We start from the raw sequence: 17,864 nt of genomic DNA, 5'->3' as shown, positions 1-17,864 counted from the left end.
AAATATTGAAAAAAAAAAAAGACTCCTCTATCCTCCTCTCTTCTCTATCAATTGCTATCAGAATTGTTATCAGAATTGGATGAAGAATAAGGTATATTCTCTGTCCCTGCTCTAATCAGCCTGTGACTACACCCTGCTCTGTCACTCTGTCAAATGGCGATGGATTGCTGTGGAGGCGGGTATTTATGGATTTCAATTATCGCGAGAACCGAGCCCCGAGATCCGAAGACGTCACAATGACGTCCGGCCTCGATTTGGAATCCGAGCGGGCGGGAGAGTACCGAGCCTGCTCGGCTCGGTACTCGGATAGGCAAAGTTCGGGTGAGTTCGGTTCTCGGGGAACTGAGCCGGCCCATCTCTACCTATAAAACAAAAACATATTTCATAACCCATTAACCTAACACCCATACTAAATTAAAGAGACAAAGCTAATTTGAGGAAAAGAGTCACAGCAGGAATTTAAGAGAGAAACTTATTACCCATTTTTGATAAGAAGCAGAAATATTAAGTAAGAGCCACATATAGAGTGTACAAGGACATATGCCATACACAATTTATAGTATCTATTTTGTCTGGGCAAATCTTAGCAATACTCACATCTTTTACAATTATGTTGTCAACACAAATAGATGTCCTTAATAGTCTTATGCAAAGAAGTGACGCAGTCAAAAAAAAAGTCTTGAAAACCTTTATGACATTACATAGCTGCTTTTTGGTCAGTTGTGATGGTTTTACACCATGATATTCATATTTATTTTTTGTTGAAGACATGCAAAGCCATTTATAAAGGGATTAGATAACACATTCTAGTTCTCAGGGAGAATACTGGGTGGAGTACCTAGATGCTCCGGCAGAAACTGAGTAATAACATTTTATTATTATTATTATTTACTCTAAATTAAAGAGTTCCGTTCACAATCAACAGGATTTTCCTATCATGTTCAAGACAAACATGAGAAACTGCCGATCCAGTCACAGAAATCCAAGAACATATATAGAATCAATATAAACAATGATATGTATATACTAACAGATGAGAAAAAGGAGTTCATTGTAAAACAGCCACTTGAGTCACTCAGAGGGGATGCTTCACTGTAAACTTAGAGCACCGGTCTAAAAATAAAATAATACATGTAAAAATATCCATGGCAATGCAATCACATCACATAAGACACATTTAAATATTCAACCATTTCCTCAAGTACAAATTCTATTTTCAGTAACCTATTTTGGCAAAAATCACATCCCCAATTCATATATTTTCAGGTTATTTTTTCAGTTTATTTAAAATTTGGTTTCAATTTGTCGGTAGGAAATTACATTCACAAGGCAACATTGTGTAGGCATTGTTAGATACATAGAAGGCTGTAGAATGTTGAGCTCTTTGTTTATAAATTGTTCTCACAGTGAGCTCTTTTGCAATGCAGGTCTATCAGTTGAGATGACTGAAATGGTTAAACTAGCTTCAAGGAGAAGTTGGAAGTGTGCATATGGGAAGTTAGCTTGATAAACAGCATGATATATACTGTATAGTCTGTAGGGTAAGAGACAGAAAAGTCCCATTATAAAGTTAGAAAGTAAAAGAAGAGTAAAAAGAGGAGATGAAGTCAGTGGTTTTGCTGCAAATCAAGAGTGCTTCACTGAAAAAAGATTTAAAAAATCCCCTGTAGGGAAGGATAATTACTTCTCTATTCCATATGCAAACTATTCTAATTATTATTTTTATTATTATTAATGTTTATAACATAATAATACATTTTATTTGCAAAGGGGTTTATAACACAAATAATTACATATAATGACATGAAAAGGATATAGATGGCCCTAACTATACGAGTTTACAATCTAAGAGATGTGTGGAACACCTGATACATAAGGTAACGGTATAACAATTGTAGCTAATGGTGGAAAAGTGATACTCAATTGGAATTAAGGGACCTAATGTGTGCAAAGAAAACATTATTCAAATCATTATACCACCCCCACCACCAGCCTGCACTGTTCACACAAGGCAAGATGGATCCATGGATTCATATTGTTTATTCCAAATTTGTTTTAATAAGGAGCCGAAATAACCAATCCCTTAAAAGATCCATGGTTATTTTTTTCTCTTAACAGGAGAGCTCAATCCGTCAATATTTCACTAGAGAACATTGAGGGATGGTAGGACAGGTGGAGAAGATGTATTATTAGGTTGTGTGCAGGGCCGTAACTAGGGCTGTGCGACAGGGGCGACCGCCCAGGGCGCAACGCTGAAGGGGGGCACAATTTAGGAATATTTTAGGTTAATTTGGTTAAAATTGAGGGCTACGGGGGCGGCATTTGTCTTTCTCGCCCAGGGCACAAGAATTCTAAGTTACGGTTCTGGTTGTGTGTGTGTCATGGCTAGCTAATCCCCTCAACCAGGGGTAGGGTACTCACACTCTTCCTGAGTTCTTGAGAATATTGCCCCCTCAACCAAAATGAGAATGGTCACAAAGCATGAGGTCGAACCCGGTCTCTCCGCAGCACGATCGCCCCATCAATGAAGTCGATCTCGAACAAAACAGTAACAAAGTTAGTAAACATTTCCAAACGTTCTTCATATCACATTTTCTATTTTCCTGAACCAAACATAAACAAAGGAAGGTGTACCCAAGAGAAAGTCAGCATTTCAATTATACATATAATTGTGAAGATATATATAAATATAAACATAAGTTATAGTGTAAACAACCTGCGTGTAACGTAGATAAACTTTAATTACAATATCAGGGTCTTGAAAAAGCCATAGTTTCAGCAATCAGGTAGCATTCTATCCCCAGCCGGAGATCCCTGAGGAAACAAATTCGAAATAAAGTAGCGTGTCACCTCTGCCAGGTCGCTAAATATCCTAGTTTGCCCATTTGCTGGCATTTTGAGTTTGGTGGGGTTAGGAAGGCAAAGCTTTTATTATTATCAATCAAGTGTTTGTACACCGATGAAAATTCTTTGTGTTTTTGCGAGACAAGTACAGAGAAATCCTGAAAAACAAGTACTTTGTGTCCCTCAATTACTAGACCCTGACTCCTTTTGTAGACCCCCCCAGAATGGTCTCCTTAGCTGGGAAGTCCAGAAATTTTGCTATGACTGCTCTAGGCCTAGACCGGTCCCCCTCCCACTCCTAACCTAGCCTATGAGCCCTCTCAATCTGAGGTTTATCCATAGAATGTTCCAAATCCAGATCCATCGGCAGAGTAACACTAAGAAACTGGATAAGGTGAGGCCCTTTAACAGATTCCAGGATTCCTAAGGAACATTTATTGCTTTGTTGAGATACATAAGATATGCAGAAATGTGTAGTTGTTCAGTGTACAAAATTTGACTCCAACCCTACGGATAGCAGTGAACCACATGTAATTATTTATTTTTATTTTTAAACTAATTGACAAAGAATGGTAGTTGTGGATAAGACCCAATATATAAATGTCATTAAAATATTTTTATACTGAAGCAAGGATTATTGATGTAATCTTAAAAAGTCCATTATTTCAGTTTTTATTTACCCCTGAAAGTGAATAATAAGCTTTTCTATTATAAACGAAAAAATGTTTTGGCAATTGTAAATTCAGTAGTACTAGTAGTGATTGCTAACATTTTTTTTCAATTCTAAATGTAACACCTATTTGTAGTACTAGGGAGCATATGTAAGTGCGTCAATTTGTAGTTTTGTACTATTCATTCTGGGTTGCACAGTGAATCCACCTTGATCTGGTTACAGAACGGTCTTCATTAGGTAGTATTCTGATTGTAAAAACACCGGAGAGAGACCAAGGAACCCTGCGCCCCCTTCTCTGGACCACAGGCACACACAAATGGGTATTAACTCACTAAAATTTTTAAAAGCCACACCAGCACAATTATTGCTGAGGTGTGAGCTTTATACTAAGTCATGGACATTGTACAGCACGCACGTCCTTGCATCGTCACTTTAACAGCCGCAATCACACTGTTGTCATGGAAACAGATGTCTCTCTGGGAGCCGGGATCTTCCTGCATCAAAATGGTTGCACTTCAGTTTTTCAAACAGTCATCAATGTCAGCATGTCTGCCATTGGGATTTTTAGGATCCTTGAGTCATGGTAAGTACTGTCATTTTTTACTAAGCTGATATTTAGTACCCAATCCTTGGGCCTAGTTGGAGTTTTTCCCAGAATCGTCTGGGAAATGTATTTGAAAGCTGCCTTCTGCTATTTCTTCTTACGAACATTTTAGCTATTTATTGATTGATGTCACTACTTATGGCTCTTTTTTATTTCTACTTGCAACCTGATTTACACCTGTACCTTCCTGTGATAGCTGAAGAATATACATGTATTCCTGCGTTCATTGAGACTAATTAGTAGGAATCCGTTACCAGCCACTTGAGTCTAATCTTGCATGTATATTTCCTCCAAGTCCTGAAAATCAGCCAATCATATGCAAATATATATATTTCTCAATGTGAAATAGATTTTGTGCAATAATTCTTCATTTCAACAAGTTTTGTTTTGTTGGCAGAGATATAGATGAAATGTTTTGCATATGGAATCCCTCATGCCATTTAATATTTGGGCTAGGGAATTGATACAGTTTATTTCTATTAATTATAGTCTGCAGGAACTAGACTTTTTAGCTATGTTGTCAGGAGGAAATATAGTTCCTAACTCTGTATCCGACAACTGCTGATAGAAATGCCCTAATACATTTTTGTTACTCAAAATCAATGAATGAATCAATACCTAAGTCACAGTTCACCTGTACTAAACAAATAGGGACTGATGCAGAGTCAGTACTTGGCCAGTTTGCATACCATATCATGTGCGAAATTACTCTACACTACTCTACACAATTACTCTACAGAAAGTGGGAACCTATTTTGTGCAAATAGTGGATGACAATGATGGAGACGATGACTGCCACCAGTACCAGTGAACTACTTGTGATTGGCTTTTTGGAACATAAATTATGCCCAATTTGTGATGAACTACATGAGGCACATAGTCTCAACCTTGGGAAAACCTAAAAAAAAAAAACTTGACTTCTACTTCGTTACCCCTGTAGATTTACTTGAGGATGATAAATTTTCAGTTTAGAGGACTTCAGTCATGGGAGTAAAAAGGATTAACATAGAGGGAAACTTGGTTTCCCTCTATTCAATATAGAAGCCTCTGTATTGGTAAATTATTTGGTAAAAAAAACATTGATCCTTACTGAAGAAACTGTATCCTGATATTCAACAATTTGAAATTCACTGTTTTATTAGCTATGGAACATACAAAATAAAATCCTTTAATCAGGGCTGATTTAATACCATCTAAAAAGGGGTACGTTCCCATGTTTGACCAGTACACAGTGCTGAAGTTTCTCAGCATTTTCAGCCCTCTACTGCTAGGGCCTTTAATATAAGAGACCAAACTTACCTATGCACTTATTAAATGTCTATGTGATATCTATGTAGAGGAGATCACACAGAATTGATTGCTATTTATCGATTCACTTTGCTGGTTTTCGCTCATATGTTTGGAGCTATTTATCATTATCGTGTAGTGGAACAGCACTGCCAAAAATTGGCTGTACGGTCAAAGGTATGTCCCCCATTGTTATCTTTCGTCACTTTCTTAATGAACCAGTGAAAGACCTATTTTCCTGGTCTGGGCCTGCTACTATCCACTGTGCATTCGTGGGGAGAAGTCTGTGCATGAGTAGTTTGTCTGTTGACTGTGTCCAGGGCTGCCAAGAGGAATTCAGGGCCTCGGTACAACAAATTCATGGCCCCCCCCCTCCCCCTTATAGTTGAGCAAGCAAAAAAATTTAGCGCCGCCTTACGGCGCCCCAAAATTTTTCATGAGTATGGTCACACAATTGGGGCCGTGGCAATGCGCCATTGGGGCGTGACTAGCACAATAAATTCACTAGGTTCTGAATTCCCCGGAGCGTGACATTTGTCCAAGCACTTCTGACTTTCAGGACATCTAGCACCCTTGTGTAGTATAGGAAGAATGCAGTGTGTACAGAAACATTTCAGTCTTGGCCTGCGCCCACTGGGCTCACCAAACATTGGCATTTTTCCTACTATAATCACAACATTTCACACACTATGCTGCTCTGTCCTACCTGTTCTTCTCACTTTTACCACATGTGGCTGCTGGTTTCTTTAGTTGCGGCTTGTCTGGATCCTGGAATGTTGGAGGACCTATTTGAAAAAAAATGGCTACATTTAGAAAATTACAGCCAGCCCCACCGTTAAATCAATAACATCCATGATTAATAATTAGGCCTTCCTGCAGCCTCAACATTAAAATAGTATTTCCATTACCAAACAAACAAAATAGCAGCCATTAATTAGCCACCATCTACCTCACACACACTACATTGCCAAAGCTCCGTGCCATCACACACACATTACTGTGCCCCTTTATCATCACCACGCTATGCCCCCTAATGATCACACGGCGCCCTCCATGCTGCATTTGCCCCTTTCTTTAATCCCTATGTGTCATGCAGCTATTGTCCCTCCTTTCTTTAACCCCTCTGTGTCATGCTGCTTGTCCCTCCTTTCTTTAACCCCTCTGTGTCATGCTCCCTTCACTTACCTTTACTTCTCTCTTCTTTCTTGTCTTCTCTGCTGCTCTGTGCTCTATTGCTCCAGACTGACTGAATGGTGGGCGTGACATGATGTCACACCCAGCATTCAGTCAGTCTGGAGCAATGGAGCACAGAGCAGCATAGAGGAGGGACGCCGGCGCCGCTATCACGTGAGTATGGTTTGTTTGTTTTTTAACTACCCTGTTCCCCTCACCAACGACCGAGCCCCCCCTCCCCCGCCGGAAAAAAAAGAAAAAAAAAAGAAAAAAAATTTGTTTTGAAAAAAAAAATTGTCGGCGTGAGGACCCGGGCCGGGCCCCCTGACATGCCCGGGCCCAGGTAATTAGTACCTGCCCCCCCTCTCGGCGACCCTGACTGTGTCTATATTCACTTTATGCTATTAGCCAAAAACAAAACTGATATGTTAGTTTAATTCAGTTTTCCCCTATTGGTATTGTAAGGACTCGATGGTGCCCCAAAGAGTGGAAAATGGTATTTTATTTGATTTTGAAGTGTGAGAAACTGATGCATCAAGGCAGGCATACTGAGTGCAATGTCCGTTTGTTTTAAAATGCACGTAAATGGACACTGCGCACTCCTGAATTCATTAAGGCACAGATCTCAAGATACGTGCACTGTTGAAGTCGGATGCAGGTCTGCTGTACTCTACTACACAAGACACTACATGATACATCCAAAGCCTATGTGGATTATAAATTCACAAAAGAGCACACAGGAATAAAAAAAAAAAAAAAAAAAGATTTAGTGCCACCAGTTAATAATATAGGCATTATTAATTAGACAGTTGAAAAAGGAAAAAAAGATTTTTTATTTTATTTTTTCCAATGAAATACATTTATTAGGATGTTGCTAATGTCTAATGAACATAAAATATATATTTTTGCTCCTAATTGCAAGCATATTTTATAGCATGCATACAAGACTGTCATCACTAGTACCCAGGATTTAGACTTGACCTGTAGCTGGAGCAAGGGATACGGCAGAAAAACAAGTAAATTTGCCATGCCTAGAGCTAGATTCGGACGTGGCTTTACTATAAATTGACTATAGCCACTGCATATCTGTGTGTATCTAGCAAAAGGAAAGCATGAGGAATTAGTTCATATTTTGATCAAAACATTTAAGCCTGCATCTCAGCATCAAGGGCACCTTATTTTAAGCAGATCCTACACTGACCTACTGTATATGCATTAGACACCTGTCACTCACCAGACTGTGAGTGCTTCTTCCCGTATGTTTAGGAACCGTGGCCGTCCACCGTCCTGAGGGTCTGCGCATGTGCAGTCCTTTCAAACCTTCAGTACATGTTCCTTTTAGTTAATTGGTTGATCAGGCAACACTCTCTATTTAAAGCACCTGCTGTCTATACCTCGTTGCCTGATCTTGGAGTCTCATTCCCCATGAGCCTCTGAAGGTGTTCCTGTGTTTCCTCGTGTATTCAGCCCAGCTGATTCCTGTGGTTTCCAGACCACTTCAACTCTCCTGTGTTTCATCGTGACTGCTTCAGCTAATTCCTATCCGCTGCCTCCGTGCACTACACTTACCAGCTCACTTCAACTCTCCCGTGTCTCATCGTTACTGCACTAGCTGATTCCTATCCGCTGCCTCCGTGCACTACAGTTACCAGCTTACTTCAACTCTCCCGTGTTTCATCGAGACTGCACCAGCTGATTCCTATCCGCTGTCTCCGTGCTCAACAGTTCCAGCTCACCTCTACTCTCCCGTGTTTTATCGTGACTGCACCGGCTGATTCCTATCCGCTACCTCCGTGTATCTGCAGTGTCCTGCTTATCGCTACCCTCCAGTACTCCTTGTGTCTGCAGCCAGCTGAGCCACTCTCCGTGCTTCTACAGTGTTCCTGCTTGTGTCAACTCGCCTGTCTGCATTGGATCAACGCTCCGCTGCTGTCTTCTCTGCCATACCACTTCTACTCTTCAGTGATCTCCAGGTGACCAGTCCTATATACTACTGCTTCCCGAGTATTGTTTCCATCGTTGCTGGTCTACCTACCTGTGCGCTGCACCTACTTGGATACCGCTTCCATTTCCCTGGGACTTCGCATCCTGCCGGCCTCCTGCCGCTCAGGTATCCCTGCACTCCTTTCTGACAGCCTGCTCTTCTGAACCACGGTATGCATACTTATCATTGACTGTGCTCGTGTATTGCATACCTTGCTGGACTGAGTTGTTCTTCTCTGGAGTTGCCTATCCACTGAGACTATTGCCATCATTTGACTGTGTTACCTTGTAGTCTGGATAGTTCCTGTGACTTTGTATATTTGTGCAGTGCTGCTCAGTTATTAATACTTTGTGCATATCATCGTGGGATCAAGTTCCGTGTGCCCGTGTATACTCTGCATTACATTTATCTCCCAGTGCTCCTCCTCACATATATATAGCAGTGGTACAACTTGCTAGAGGCAGACCACTGATTCCTGTTCCCTGTGTCACCAGTTTCCGTATCCTTCCACATAGCAGTGGTACAACTTGCTAACGCAGACCACTGACTTCCCTGATACCTCCACCTGGACTCCGTTCCTTCACCTAGACAGCGGTACAACTTGCTTACGCAGACCGCTGACTCTCATCACCTCCTCGTTACTTCTGGACATTCCTCCTCACTATAGCAGTGGTACAACTTGCTACCCGCAGACCACTGACTACCCTCACGTTTCCTTTGTCCATTCAGTTCCTCGTGTACTATTACCTATATATTACCAGTGCTGCTAGTCATAGACTTTCCACGAGCATTCTCTACCATCTGCTGTCTCCTGTTCCGTGATCACCCCGCTACCAGAGTACCATATTACCACCTATACTGCTCTGGTAAGTCCATCACCTGGTGATCCCTGGGTAAAGACTCCTAGTGCCCGTGACAACACCATTAAAATGCAGCTAAAATAAGATGCACTCTCCTCCCAGATATAGAGGCTTACATTTGCATATAATGAGGTGCCCTTGTTGCTGGGATGCAGGCGTAAATGTTTTGATCAAAATATGAACTAATACCCCGGGTCAAAGTTCTGCCCAGCTTACACCAACAGAAGGTCCGACCGGGACCCTAAACCCCAAAACCTGACCAAGTTCCAACTGGACCGCCTTGTGTTGGTTTTATCCTAATCAGTGCAGGTGTGTCCGAATGCATAACCAGACAGACAAACAGACTAATAATTTATATATCAGCAGTCTTTCAAAAATAGACATTTTACAAATAAATAAAACGCTATACAAAAATCATGTTTAAATAGTGCAAAAGGGAAACAATATACAGTATACATATAACTCTCACTTAGGGAATGTATATTAATCTTTATTGAAAATAGCAGGAAAGTTCTAAGTTCGTCCGTCGCTCTACAGGTCAATTTAAAAATCCAGTAAACTTCTGTTTTGGATAATAATTTTCCCAAACCCCACATTCTAGGTAATGTAGATCTTTTTATAGCTATAAAATGTAATCCAGGGAGATCACCTTTATAAATATCTTTAAAATGTCTAGACGCTGGATGGTTTATATCAGCCCCTCTTATTATACATAAGTGTTCTCTAGTTTGATCTTTTAAATGGCAGGTGGTTTGTACTACATATTGTTTTTTACAAAGATACAATGAAAGATAAATCACAATAATAGAATTAGAATTTAACACGAACTATTATCCCTTGACATGGCTTTCAAATTATTTTCCTCATTTTACTGGAGCACAGCACACAGAGCATTTATATCCCCGTTGTTCTGAACTAAGCATGTTGTATTTATTTACTGGATCTGAATAGAATCTAAAACAAGGTACATCAAAAGTACATATCTCTTCTGGAAAAAGAGTCATATCGTCCAACAAACACATCTTCAGTAATGGATCTATGGGTAGGACTGCTAGACAGGAGCAGACTGGGCTGGGTGGCAGGGGGACATATGCCCCCCCGAGCTGGTCCCATAGTTGGCTTCCTTGGGCTGGGGTGCTGGGCTGCTTGCATTTTTTTCCCTTTATAATGTTCCTAATAGGCTGATGAGCCGAGTCTTGAGAAACTAGCTCAGTATTCAACTATCAAATCTCAAAACAAGATTATCCTTTTTCATTAGATGTCTGTATGTTTCAAATCCACTCTTTTAAAGGAATATCTAGAAAAGCAATCAAATAATTATCAAATTTCATAGTGAAAATTAAATTATACTTATTAACCTTCTGAAACAATGTGATTTAGCTTCATGTTAAAAATGTATATACTGAAGAAAAAAAACAGCAATAAAAAAGTATATGCTCTAGATTTACTAAAATTTGTGTTTGGTGGTGGTTTTAAGCTACTGCATATCGCAGGCATTTCAGTGCTCCAAACCACCGTATTTACTATAGCATGATTTGTGGCTGAGATATTACATGGCTGACAATGTGTGACGGATTCAAAGACAGATTTTTTATTATACCTGCTTTTGATGCTGTTTTGCCATTCAGAACATAATAGGAAGTACCATTGTCTTATTAATTATGGGTACAATCATTATTTATTGATTATGGAGACAAAATTAATTTATAATTAACTTATGGTGAAAAAATATTTTTCATTATATTAAGAAGGAAGTATTATTCTTTTATTATATAATGGGAAAATGAATATATAATTATATTAAGGGGGAAATAATGGGGGCAATTATTTTTTATTATGGAGTCAACACTTATTATTTCATGATGGAGACCCCATTTACACATGTGACACTACATAGTATGTCCAGCAATAGCATTTCCCACATACTCATAGTACATCCTCCACTGTTACCTGCTCTTCTTAGTCAAAGCCACCACTATACCTCCTAAGCAGTTCTTCCACATGGTGTGATATAATTTGAGGGTGAACTGCTAGGTTCTAATTGGTCATTCATTGTCAGTGGCAAATTAATTTTTGTTGTAGTCAGGGAAGAACCACTGATTATCTCTTACCTACCGCACAACAAAAACAGTATTTTGAAAAGACAGACAGCCTTTTATACTCCAGGCCAAGTCTCTACTGGAATATGTATTTGAGCTGATTACACTTGCTCCTTATATGGAGTTTCTCTCCATGCTTCCTCTGACCATATCTCCATTGGTCTGCTCCATCCTCCTTCCTTGAAATTCACTCACCCACATTATTTGCCTCTCTCATTCCCCACCACTTAAGACATGACCACTCATAACTGCCTAATAAGGAAGTTCTAGTCCTATGCTTAGCCTAAAAGGGTATTATACAATGTAAGTGACCTTCTATCCAGAATGTCCTAAAACTCATCCTTAGTTTCTCAGTAATTACTCCTAATGCAATGTTTATCTTCTCTTTATTGCTGTATAATACATGCTATTGTTCTCTTTTCTTTATAATTATAAAGGTAATTAGCTTGTAGTGTGATTATTAATAACACTCTGATTTAGAACATGTTAACTGTTGTAAATCTGGGTCACTTGTGTAAGAGAACAAAAGAGGAACAGTATTCTTCTTGGAAATGTGGAAATCATTCTGATGTAGAACTAGCAGTATATTGCAAAACAAAGACAGGCTTTTATGCATTGGAAGAGATCAAAACACTTCCCTGAATCACTGCTGAAAGAACTAACAATGTTGTTTTGTAATAAGTGAAAATATTAGTTCTCTTGCCGTTAATGTACCAGGAATCTGTTATACTGTCACTGAAGTACAAAGAATATCTGACAGGTAAACAATTAAGGTTGTAAGATAATTCCAACCATCATCCATGAGCTAGAATATCACTTTTAATTTCATACTTGTGTATAACATATATAAATTATATTTACATAAAACTTTAAAGTAAGTAGGATAGGGTGAAATAAATGTTCTTAGATGTTTTGCAGTTGTTATCCCCATACCTTTTCTCACTTGGTTTAAAGTTTTGTTACTTTTCATTGTACTAAAAAATATCAGTAATAGTTATGGTATTATAATTACCTGATGGTGTTCCCAATATAGTCATCTAACTGTTTGACAGCTGGCTTATCCGAATAAAGCAAGAAAGTATGTAAATTAACTGCTACAACTCCTCCTCTCATCATCAACATCATCAACATTTATTTATATAGCGCCAGCAAATTCCGTAGCGCTTTACAATTGGGAACAAACATTGATAAGACAATACTGGGTAATACAGACAGACAGACAGAGAGGTAAGAGGGTCCTGCTCGCAAGCTTACAATCCTCTCCTTATCTGAACCTTACCTCATTTCATTGTAACTTGTACTTCTCATCTGTGCAACTATATTGTTTATAAGTATGCAACCATGAATGTGTTATCTATTGTGCTGTTGTGCTGCTAACTGAAGCATAGTATATGACACCATTCTGGCCTAGTACTCACCTAGCCTGACTAAGACCAATAGGGTGTTGTTGTTGTTTTTTTAAAATCAGCAGAGCAATTAGCACATATGTAGCTAGTTTATATTCATCATAATTATAACTTAGCATTCACTCTAAAGGCAGACGTGTTGGTGTATGACTTGTGGGGTTATCTACACTGAGTCAGTTTTCTAAAAAGTGCAAGGAAATGCAAAGTTAAACAATAGAGTGGAAGAAGCAGTGTAGAGCCTCTGATACCTGCCATAGCCTGCCTGTCCACTTCTTATTTCACTGTCCTGGACTTGGTAATTATAGCTTATTTTCTCTATAAATTTCCCTGCTTTACTCTCACCATGAAGCTGCTCAACTCCTACTCTCTCTCTCTGACCCCTAACCTTTCACTTGCAACTTCTGTTTTCCACACACTTTCTCACCACTTCACTTCTCTCCCCCTCACACTATTTTCCAGTTGCCTTTGTATTTACTTTTGTTATTGTACTGCTCTAGTATAACATTGCTTTGCCATAGTGTGACCTTGTTGTTTTACCACTTATTGCATTGCTGGTTACCGATTACATTCCCAATGTCATACCTCCCTTATCACCATCCGGGCTTATACATTACCTAGGACCAGAAACTATCATGGCGCCTGCACCTTCTAGGTCTCTGCACCATCCTGGATGTTGCCTAAGTAGGCATCTGCATCATCTACCCACCAGGAGTCTTTACCATCTAGATCTCTGCACCATAATGGTCCATTCTAGGAGCTTCTACATCATGGCTCACTTGCAGACTTCTGCAGTTAACCCCATTATGCTTATTTTTCCCAGTTGCTAATTTTTTCTCTCATTATCTACTCCCTTAGCATATAAGCTTTCATGGGCAGGGACTTCTACCCTATGTTTCATGTTTGTTCTCTGTGTCTCATGTCTGCCCAATGTCTATCTTCCTCTCTGTTCTTTTTTGTCTTATGCTGAATTGTGTTTGTATGTCATACAATTTGTTCTGCCAATTGCATCTGTATTCGGGCAGATGGTTAGCACTCCAGAAGTAGTATAAGATAGGATTCCACAGGCCCATTTGTATGGTAGAGAAATAAAAGTAGTGATATAATAAAACAAGGAACACAAGGCTAAAACTAAATAAAATCATGGGTTTATGCTCTTTGCTTGTGGCGTATGGTTTAACCAAAGCGGCAGATAAGTAGCAGTAGTGTAGGGAAGTAATATCACTTTCAAAATACAATGTTATTCAACATGTCACAAACTACTTATCAATTTAGGATCTTATTTCAACAATATCAGCAATATGCAAACATAAATCACTACAACATATACTTAACTGAATAAATATATCTCACTTTGAAGTTAGGCACTAGTGTTTCAGCGAAATGGGTTTCACTGGATAAATACTTTTGAGAGACATCCGGTTGCTAATGGCTTTATTAGACAAATACATTAAATGCTGCAGCAGAAGATTATCTAGACAAATCAATTACCATAGACTTTTAGTGCAATTACAGACTACATTTATCACACAAAAATCAGTAGAGATGCAACAAGGATTACTCCAATTTGATCAGGTTATATGCTTTAAAAGAAATGACTGTAGATGAGGGTCACTTTACAATAGACAGAACCCCTGGGGGTAAATTTTAATCTGCAAGTTAAAACAAAGTTTCACTAGGACACATGAAGCTAATTCATTTGTAAAGGATGAAATCAGTAATCTTGATGCATACGTGACTCCTGAGCTTACTGTAATAATCAGTAATTCTACACAATACAGGATTTCAATAGTAAGAAACACTTATACTTAATAATCTGACTAGTGGAATAAGAAGATCTCTCCCAGCAACTTCAGAGTTAAACAACTTGCAATTCTCTCCTCATCAACCATTTTAGGAAGTTTCATAATAGGATCAAACTTCTGATGTAATTTAGACAAACTTTTGTGATAAATGGTATATTTAACACTCTGTGTCAGCTTGCAGATAAACAACAGATTTGTCTGGAATAAACTATTGCTTCAGACAGCACCACAACCTGTTGATAGCAATGTTACAGAGACAGAGGTTTTAATAACACAAATTGATGTCTCACTTGTTTCACTTTAATAACTTGAACATAGCAAAGCAATATAATGACTTAACTGTCATTATATGAGTACTGCTGACATATACTGGGCAGTGGTAAGCTGGGTATTTTTCTTTACTCCAAAGATGCTTTCTTCTGGGCGTACTTTTAAATCTGGAACTTTATCTGCAAACATCCCTCAGGACAACAGTCCAGCTACAGTACTGAATGGTTCTTTGTGGATAGATCCTCCATGAACCCCAGGCAGCAGCCACACAACACAACACAGAGCAACCACCCACTAGCCTCCAGCAGTCCATTTTTTGTCTCCTCCTCCTTTTCCCCAAGAATATCCAGGAGCCTTCAAATACATTCTGGCGCAAATGTGCGCCATTTTTTTAAGGCTTTTTGTAACTTGCAGCAGTGTCTAACTGTCTCTGCATGCTTCTAGTGCAATTTGGGGCTCTAGTGAGCAGCCTGAGGCTATTGTTTGAAGTTTTTCCACCCCAAAATGGCCGATGCAATTTGTAGTGAACATCCCAGAGGCACTCTGAGAGATGTGGTTTTCTGTCTCACTGCACAGTAATATACCTGTGATTTGCAGGGTATTACACACCCATGCATTTATTATTCTGCTTATCTGTATCCATTGTTCTTATCTGCATGTACTTATGTAATTCTGTAATTTTGTTGTATGTTTTTACCCCCAGTGTACAATGCTTCTGAAGCCTTGTGGACCGTATAAATAAAAGATAATAATAATAAAAATACCACCAGGTAAATACTAACTGTTTTGGAAGATTTTTATAGTGACATCATGGTTCCACTAACCAAAAAAAGAGGATCTGGAATTTCGAAATTGTATATGAACATTGTTATCGCTATAGGTGGATTTGTTTAATATTCAAATCTAGAATTTATACTGAAGTCAATGGTAAAAAAAATGTAATTTATTAATTAAAAAACAAGTGCATAGGTGTATAATCTAGAGATGTTTACTGACCCTCTGTTCTGGTTTTGGTTTTGGATCTGGATTAACTTTGTGTTTTGGATTTGGTTTTGGCAAAACCGCCCTTGTGTGTTTTGGTTTTGGATTTTTATTTTTTAGAAAACTTGCTAACATATGCTAAAATCACATCATTTTGCTCTTATTTTGTTCCTGACTAACACTAATTTCAAGTCATTTGCAGTTATTTTTGACCACATTACAGGTCACAATATTATTTTCATTCACTTTCTTGGATGCTAAGCAACAGAGCAATGACTCAAACACATAGCAGTTCCTAGCACATCTAGGAGACATTGCCACACAGCAGTGGCAGAAAAGAAAAGTGGTGCAAGATGGAATTGTCCTTGGATCATGAAACCAGTTATGGTTCATTTGATCGCTCCACCCGTTTCTTGGATAACTGTGGTAATTATACAGCTAATACATGGCAACAAGCGCTGACCCCCCCCCGGGGGATGCATGCTTTTATCAGACCCAGAGCAATCCAGGGTGTCGGACAATGCACTAAAAAGAGCCATTGTAATTCCCAGAAAAAAACAAGTTCATCACTGAGCTTCTAATCAGCCCCAATTTCCACAAAATTATAATATAGTTAGGTATCTTTGATGAAAAGTGCGGATTACAAACACCTGATGAAACAGCAGCAAAGTGGAAGGTGATACATACTATTTAGACATCCATGCTTACATTACTTCTGCAAGCAACGTTGTTCTTTGTTAATAAAACTGTTGTCTTTATACAGTTCAAAATAATTAAAAATAATGCTCCACTATTCTTTGGCTGTTGATAGTTGGTAGTAGGATCAGGTGGAGTTACAGCTGAGGTGTCACTAATTCTGGTCAATTCTTCTGCAGTAGACGAGACCCGGGGGGTAAATGTATGAACATGCGGGTTCTTCAACACCCGCGTGTTAAGCGTGTTCGGCGATTAAATTTCAAGCGGCGCTGCATTGTAAAGGGAAGTTTCCCTTTACAATGCACTTGTCAACATATCTGTGTTTTAGTGTGCAATGGGAAGAATGGCATTTTGTAGCCAAATAATTAAATTTTTACGTACCTTCTGGTAGGTGAGGAATAGCTTTTCTTGTAAAATGGTGTCATGATGGAATTTGGTAACGGGGACACAATTTGTGTATCACCGGCTACACTTGGGCTGTTCATGCACACATCTACAGAAATGCTGAAAGGGGCCTTCTTTATGGATGCACTATCAGAATGGTCAGGATTACACATAGCACTCGTGGATAGACTCTTCTCAGGGTTTTGTGTCATTTCTCAATCTGAACATACATTTTCCTCTAATGCCTTACTGTTTTCTTCCAGCTAGGCTCTTACAGGTAAAAGTATTTGGACACCACTTTTGGAGTCTGAATGACAAGGTCTTGTTTGGCCACAACTGACCTTACAAGAAGATGCCTCAGTCACAGTTGCAGAACCAACATTCATAGAGGGCAAAGGCCTCATTCTTTCCTTGCCACTGCGTGTGTAGAAATTTTATTTTGGAATTTATTTTGAATGTTGGAAATTTTATTTTTTTCTGCAGATAACTTTGCCTGGATTACAGGTCTTTTTTCTTGACCAAGGTGAAAGGGTTTTTTTACATTTTGGTTTCCATGACTTACAAACAGTATGCACTTTAACATAGGCTTTACCAGACGAGGTAGAGGAATTACTATCATCATGACTGGTGCCAGCAGCTGCCTTGAGGAAAACTGTCGGGAAAACTATACCAACCGAGCCATCCCATATCCCTCCTACAGATGGACCTTTTCCGGTAATACAAATTGACTATATCCAATTACCACCTTGCAGGAATTTCAAATATGTGTTAATGTGTACTGATGTGTTGAGTAGAAGCATA

General features: G+C 39.0%; 1 long non-coding RNA gene across 2 annotated transcripts in view; it reads right to left on the bottom strand.

Moving 5' to 3' along the window:
• Positions 1-895: 895 nt before the first annotated feature.
• The window catches only part of LOC142100771 (uncharacterized), a 46,728-nt gene continuing 29,759 nt past the window's right edge, over positions 896-17,864 (bottom strand). Inside the window, exons 3-5 of one of the 2 annotated variants that reach the window (XR_012678902.1) lie at positions 14,736-14,965; positions 2,422-2,535; positions 896-1,113 (exon numbers count right to left, since the gene is read on the bottom strand). This is a non-coding gene — a long non-coding RNA (uncharacterized LOC142100771). The remainder of the gene's footprint in view (positions 1,114-2,421; positions 2,536-14,735; positions 14,966-17,864) is intronic. The other variant, XR_012678903.1, reaches the window with a different exon arrangement.

The sequence above is a fragment of the Mixophyes fleayi genome, chromosome 9 (genome assembly GCF_038048845.1).
Source record: "Mixophyes fleayi isolate aMixFle1 chromosome 9, aMixFle1.hap1, whole genome shotgun sequence".
NCBI classification, from domain to species: Eukaryota; Metazoa; Chordata; class Amphibia; order Anura; family Limnodynastidae; genus Mixophyes; species Mixophyes fleayi.
The sequence above is the reverse complement of the archived record's forward strand: the minus strand, read 5'-3'. Positions and strand labels throughout refer to the sequence as shown.